Source organism: Lactuca virosa, chromosome 2, assembly GCF_052849685.1.
Source record: "Lactuca virosa cultivar CGN04683 chromosome 2, Lactuca_virosa_CGN04683_v6, whole genome shotgun sequence".
NCBI classification, from domain to species: domain Eukaryota; kingdom Viridiplantae; phylum Streptophyta; class Magnoliopsida; order Asterales; family Asteraceae; genus Lactuca; species Lactuca virosa.
In genome coordinates this window covers 34924734-34931691 of record NC_136427.1, presented here as the reverse complement: position 1 = coordinate 34931691, position 6958 = coordinate 34924734, and the positions used below count along the sequence as shown (strand labels likewise).

Genomic DNA, 6958 nt, shown 5'->3' with positions numbered 1-6958 from the left:
ACCAAGATGTAGAGGGTCCTTCACTTTCGGAATGAGTGATATGAATGATGAGTTACAACCCCGTGCCAGGTTTCCATGGGATTCAAAGTGTTTCACAAAACGAAAAATATCAGCTTTGATAAGATCCCATTTTCTCTTGAGTATTTTGAAGGTGTAACCATCTGGTCCAGGCGCTTTTTCACCTCCGCAGCTCCAAACCGCTTGTTTTACCTCATCAAATGTAAAAGGTGCATCAAGTAATTCAACATTCTCAATAGATAATGTTTTGAACAGGTGACTTATAAGCTTCGGACGATTAGGCCAGGCATCATGGAATTTGGAAGCAAAGAAGTCATGCACCTCCTTCTTAATTTCTTCTAGATCTGTACACCACACCCCATTGATATGCAGGCCATGAATTCGATTTTTTCTGTTTTTGCTTTTAACCGAGCCATGGAAGAATGTTGTGTTTTCATCACCATCAGTAAGCCACTTGACCTTTGCCTTTTGCTGCAGATCCATTTTTGCAAGTAGCTCAATTTCACTAATTTTGTTTTTACACACTCTCCGTTCTTCTATTTCAGCTTCAGACAATGCACGACTTTCAGCAATATGTTCTAGTTCAGCAACCTTGGACTTTGAGTTCAAAAGCAGTTTCGATTCCATCATTGAATTAGCTTGCCTCCATTTGCGTATACAGTCTTTTACATGCTTGAGTCTATATTTCAAAAACATATCGGGTGAACCAAACCCCGTGAAGGAATTCCAGGCTTTTTCAAACTTCTCATTAAAACCATCCCGATGCAGCCACGAGTTGAAGAATCAAAAAGAAGGTGGTCCAAAGTCTTGACAGGAGGGTTTGAGAATTATAGGTGTGTGGTCAGAATATTCTCGATCAAGAACCGTAACAGCAGACAATGGTTGTATTGCAGTGAAATTTGAGCACACCAATATTCTATCAAGCTTACTTAGTTTGAGGCCGTCATCACTCATATAAGTAAATTTCTATCCACCAGTGTTAAATTCCAGCATACCGGCTTTTGCAATAAACTCATTGAAGTCTCTGGCTGTTCTTCTACAAAATCTTGAGTTAATTCTTTCGTCAGCATACCTTACTGCATTAAAGTCACCAAGGAAGATCCAAATTCCATCAATATTCTTCTTGAGCTCTAATAATTCAGACCATATCCGTTTCTTGTCGATTTTTGATTGAGGAGCATATACATTCACCACCGTGATAACACCACTAACTCCTTTCCAGTTACCTGTGATAGCTATATAGTTTCGAGAATACGATACATGGCTCTTCGAGAAAATGCTAGGGTCCCAAATGGAGACGATTCCCCCCGATCTTCCAGTAGGATTCACAAATTCCAAATCATAGTTATTATTACCCCATATACCGTCCATGTCAATATGTTTTGAATCTTCCACCCGTGTTTCTTGAATACCCATAAAATCAATTTTTTGAGACTGTTTTAGTCTACTTAACCAATCGTTTTTATGAGTATCCCCACACCCCCTTATGTTGAGAGATAAACAGTTCATGGAGCTTCTACGTGCCCACCATCGCCACCTTTTGTAATTCCCATGACCACTGGATCATCTTTTGATAGCTGGAAGCCAACATTATTGCCAACCTGTATGAGTTTTGAAAATTCGCTTGAAACGGATTCAGAATAATCACCAATCCGAGTAGCATTATGTTCAGATATAGACGCTGTATTATTAAGATCAAACAAGGGTGCTGATTTAGGTGGATCAATGGGTGTATTTTCATTCCTCTGATAACTTATCAAGATTGTCGGCTACATGTAACAAATTAAATAATGGCCCTTGTTTAAACGTCATCGCTTACGTTTTTATTCTTGTCCAATAGTTTGTAAGCCCATCTATATAAGGGCATAAGTTCTAAGTTTCGGATCATTGAATCCATTCACCTACAATCACCACCACCACCATTGTAACAAAGCTTCCGCAGTATTTTAATAAAAAGGTGTGTTTTAAGTAAAAAAAAAGGTTTGAGGGCATTTCTATGTAGACTTTGTTAGGAATAATTTGGATGCTTAGAATGAATTTAGGATACTTTAATTTAATTAAGGAAAGTTAGTGGTTTAGTTAACTTAGGAAGTTTAATTTGCTTGGTCAACAAGTTGGGCATTGATACATGTGGCAGCCTATATATTTGTCATTACTCTCTTTGAATGTTAAGCCTTTTAGAAAGTTTAAAAACAGAAAAAATTATTCTCCTCACTCTTATTTTTCCTGCACGTTTCTGATGTCACTTTTCTTTCTTGTTTTTGTTTTTTTTTGTTTTTTGGTTTTTTTTGTTTTATTTGCTTTCTTCCAGCTTTGTTGTTGATTCATAACAGCAAATTGAAGAGAGTAAACCATCATTGTTTAAGACGTTTAAACCAACATTTGGTATTAGAGCGAATCTAGTGCGATGTCGAACAAATAAGGCTTGGTTACTCTTCAATACCCAATGATGTCTAAGACGAATTACTCAGCATGGTCGATTAAGATGAAGATTTATAGGTAAGCTCAAGAGGTGTGGGAAGCCATAGAGCGGAAGAACCTACAAAATCCGATGCGTGTGAAGAGAGACAAGATGGCAATGGTGATGGCTGCCATCTACCAAGCAATTCCGTAGGAGGTTCTATCGACGATTGCGGAGAAGCAAACAACAAAGGAACCTTGGGAAACACTCAAGACGATGTACTTGGGAGCAGATCGAGTCAAAACAGCCAAAGTTTAAACTCTCAAAGCTGAATTTGAGATGATGAACATGAGTGAATCAGAGACCGTGGATGATTTTTCTGCAAAACTTGGAGGTATTGTGAGAAATATTCGTTCTCTTGGTGAAACCGTTCAACAATCCTACATAGTAAAAAAGTTATTACGAGCCGTACCTTCCAAATTTGTTCAACTTGTATCAACAATTGAACAATTTGGAGATCTCGACGAGATGACTTTTGAAGAGGTGGTCAGAAGATTAAAAGCTCATGAGATTCATATTGGGGTTCATAAAGAACCCGAGGAGAAGAAGCTATTCTTAACATATGAAGAGTGGTCGGAACGGACAAAGAAGAAAAATAATGAAGATGGTTCAAAACAATGAAACAACAATTATAATAATAATCGAGGTGGTGGAACATGAGGACGAGGACGAGGAAGAGGTAGTTACAACAATTCCAACAACTCCAACAAAGTATGAGGTGGTGGTAATCAACAAACAAAGGAAAGAATGAATCGTATCAACCTCGTGATAAATCTAAAGTTCAATGCTATAATTGTCAAGAGTTTGGTCATTACGCTGCTGAGTGTAAGAACCCACGTCGTGAGAGGAATCATGAAGCTAACCTAACTCAAGGACAGAATGATCATGAGCCGACACTTCTTCTTGCAGCCCAAGTAAACTATGAAGTTTACTTGTATGAGGAAAAAAGTTAATCCCAAGCTAAGATCAAGTGAACAAACTCCAACCCAATCAAAAGTGTGGTATCTCGACAATGGAGCAAGCAACCACATGACTGGCGAAAAAGGCAAATTTCGAACCCTTGATCTGTCTACTAGAGGTTATGTGAAATTTAGAGTTCGAATAGAGGGGAAGGGTTCAATTATTTTCAAATGCAAGAATGGTGAAAGTAGATTCCTGAAAGAGGTATACTATATACCAAGGTTATGTAGCAATATTATTAGCTTGGGACAATTAGCTCAACATGGAGATCGGATTGTGATGCTTGGATTGTATTTATGGATTCATGATCCACAAGGAAAACTATTATTGAAAGTTCAACAATCAAGCAATCGTTTGTATAAGGCCATACTTGAAGAAGAAGCTTCGAAATGCTTACTTGCATAACAAGGCGAGGCATCTTGGCTGTGGCACAAGCGGTTTGGACATGTTAACTTCAATGCACTAAAAGACATGGTTGATACAAGAATGGTGGAAGGCTTACCCAAAATTGAAGTTCTTACAAGCTTGTGTGAAGCTTGCTTGATCTCCAAGCAAGCTTGAAAATCCTATCCGAAGCACACCAAATTTAGAGCTAAAGAACGACTAGAACTTGTGCATGGAGATCTGTGTGGTCCGATCACACCACCAACACCAGCCGGAAATAGATATTTTATGTTACTTGTCGATGACCATACATGAGTTATGTGGGTTTATATGTTAAAAAACAAGGATGACACTTTAATTGTTTTTAAGAAATTTAAAGCACAAGTTGAAGTTGAAACGGGTTTAAGATTAAAAGCTTTTCGAACCGATTGGGGTGGTGAATTTTTATCAACACAATTCACTACATATTGTGATGAAACCGGATTAAAACGTCACTATACAACACCTTATTCCCCACAACAAAATGGTGTTGTATAAAAACACAATCGAACAATAGTAGAGATGGTGAGAAGCAATCTAAAAGGTATGAACCTTCCAGAAGTCCTATGGGGTGAAGCTATGAGTCACTCAGTCTACATTCTAAATCGAATAACCACAAAAGCATTGAAAGAGTCAACAGCTTACGAGTTATGGACCGGTCGAAAGCCAAACATTGATCATGTGAGAGTTTTTAGGTGTGTTGCTTATGCAAAAATAGAAGGCACACATCTAAAAGAACTCGATGATAGAAGTAAGAAGCCAGTACACTTGGGAGTCAAAAAAGGTACAAAAGGTTATCGACTACTTGATCCGGAAACAGGAGCAATTCGAGTGGGAAGAGATGTGATTTTCGAAGAAGATGATAAGTGGGAGTGGGGACCTACAACAATGTTCAAAGCCATGACAAATGGAACGTTCACCTTTGATATCATGCTTGATATTGAAGCTGAACAGGAAGAAGATATCCATCCAAATTTTGATGAAGACTATACACCACAAGGTAGCTTGGTTACACCTCAATCATCACTTGATTGTTCATCCGAAAGTGAAGCTCCACAAAGATATCATAGTTTGACCGATATTTATGAAGAAAGTGATGAACTTATGTTTTTACAAGATGATGAAGAACCAGTAAATTTCTCAAGTGCAAGTGAAAGTGAAGAATGGATAGAAGCTATAAAAAGTGAGTTAAGTGCAATTGAGAAAAATAAAACATGGAGTTTAGTCGAGTTGCCAAAAGATAAAAGACCCATTGGCTTAAAGTGGGTGTACAATATCAAACGAGACCCGGATAGAAAAATATTAAAATATAAAGCAAGGCTAGTCGCTAAAGGCTACGTACAAAAGCAAGGCATAGAATTTGATGAAGTGTTCGCACCGATTGCTCATTTGGAAACCATTCGAATCATACTTGCTCTTGCTGCTTCAAATGGATGGAATGTACATCACCTTGATGTAAAATCAGCTTTCTTAAATGGTAATTAGAAGAAGAAGTTTATGTGACACAACCAGAGGGATTCATGAAGAAAGTCAAACCAAAAATGGTGTACAAATGAGCAAAAGCATTGTATGATTTGCACCAAGCTCCACGAGCTTGGAATTTTTGCTTAAACCAATGCATGAAAGAGATGGGGTTTGAAAGGTGTCCACAAGAGTATGCAGTTTACAAGAAGAAAAAGAAGGGGATCATACTAATAATCGGTGTCTATGTTGATGATCTCATTATCACTGAAAGTTATAAGGATGAGATAATGAAGTTCAAACAACAAATGAGCAAGGAGTTTGACACGAGTGACCTTGGGATGCTAGCTTACTTTTTAGGCATCAAGGTTAAACAACATAAAAATGGTCTCACATTGAGAAAAACGAATTATGCTAACACATCCTAAAGAAGGTTGGGCTGTTTGATTGTAATCCTTGCAGGTAGCCAATGGAGTCAAAGCTACAGTTGACTAAGGATGAAGAAGGTGAACTCGTGGATCCTACCTCATATCGAAGCATCATAGGAGGGCTAAGATATGTTACTCACACACAACCCGACATAACTTATTTTGTAGGCATTGTGAGTGGCTTCATATAGAAACCAACCAAGCAACATCAAGTAGCTGTGAAGCGCATACTAAGGTATGTAAAAGGAACTGTGGACTATGGCTTGTCATATAGGAAAGGTGGCAAGAACTGCGTGATTGGATACACTGATAGTGATCTAGCAAGAGATGTTGAAGATAGAAGAAGTACAAGTGGAATGGCGTTTTACGTAGACAACAATCTTGTTACTTGGAGTTCACAAAGGCAAAAGTGTGTTGCATTGTCATCATATGAAGCAGAATTTAAGGCATCTAATAATGCAACATGTCAAGGCATATGGATAAGCAGGTTGCTTGGTGTGTTGACCGGAAGAAAACTTGGTCCATTCGAATTGAATGTGGATAATAAGTCAGCTTTGGATTTGATGAAAAATTCAGTCTTTCATGAGAAGTATACATATTGATACAAGATATCACTTCATTCGTGAGCATATAAAAAGAGGCAATTTTATAGTAAGCATGTGAATACTAATGAGCAGAAAGTTGACATCTTGACCAAGCCTATGAAGTGAAGTTTGAAGCAATGCGGAAGTTGCTTGGAGTAAAAGACGTGAAGATTCCAGATTAAGGGGAGAACTTTAGGAATAATCTGGATGCTTAGAATGAATTTAGGATACTTTAATTTAATTAAGGAAAGTTAGTGGTTTAGTTAACTTAGGAAGTTTAATTTGCTTGGTCAACAAGTTGGGCATTGATATGTGTTGCAGTCTATATATTTGTCATTACTCTCTTTGAATGTTAAGCCTTTTAGAAAGTTTAAAAACAGAAAAAATTCTTCTCCTCACTCTTATTTTTCCTGCACGTTTCTGCTGTAACTTTTCTTTCTTTCTTTCTTTCTTTTTGTTTTTTTTTTGCTTTCTTCCAGCTTTGTTCTTCATTCATAACAGCAAATTAAAGAGAGTAAACCATCATTATTTAAAAATTTTAAACCAACAGACTTAGTTATACAAGTAAGAACATTGGAGAGCAAAATATTCGGCTGCCCCCTATTGACTCTACCTCTGGCGGT

The 6958-nt window shown here is 37.6% G+C and overlaps 1 pseudogene; it reads left to right on the top strand.

Annotated features, from left to right (window-relative positions):
- The first annotated feature begins 5490 nt into the window (after window positions 1-5490).
- LOC145157356 (secreted RxLR effector protein 161 pseudogene) lies at window positions 5491-6353 on the top strand (annotated as a pseudogene).
- The last annotated feature ends 605 nt before the right edge of the window (window positions 6354-6958 follow it).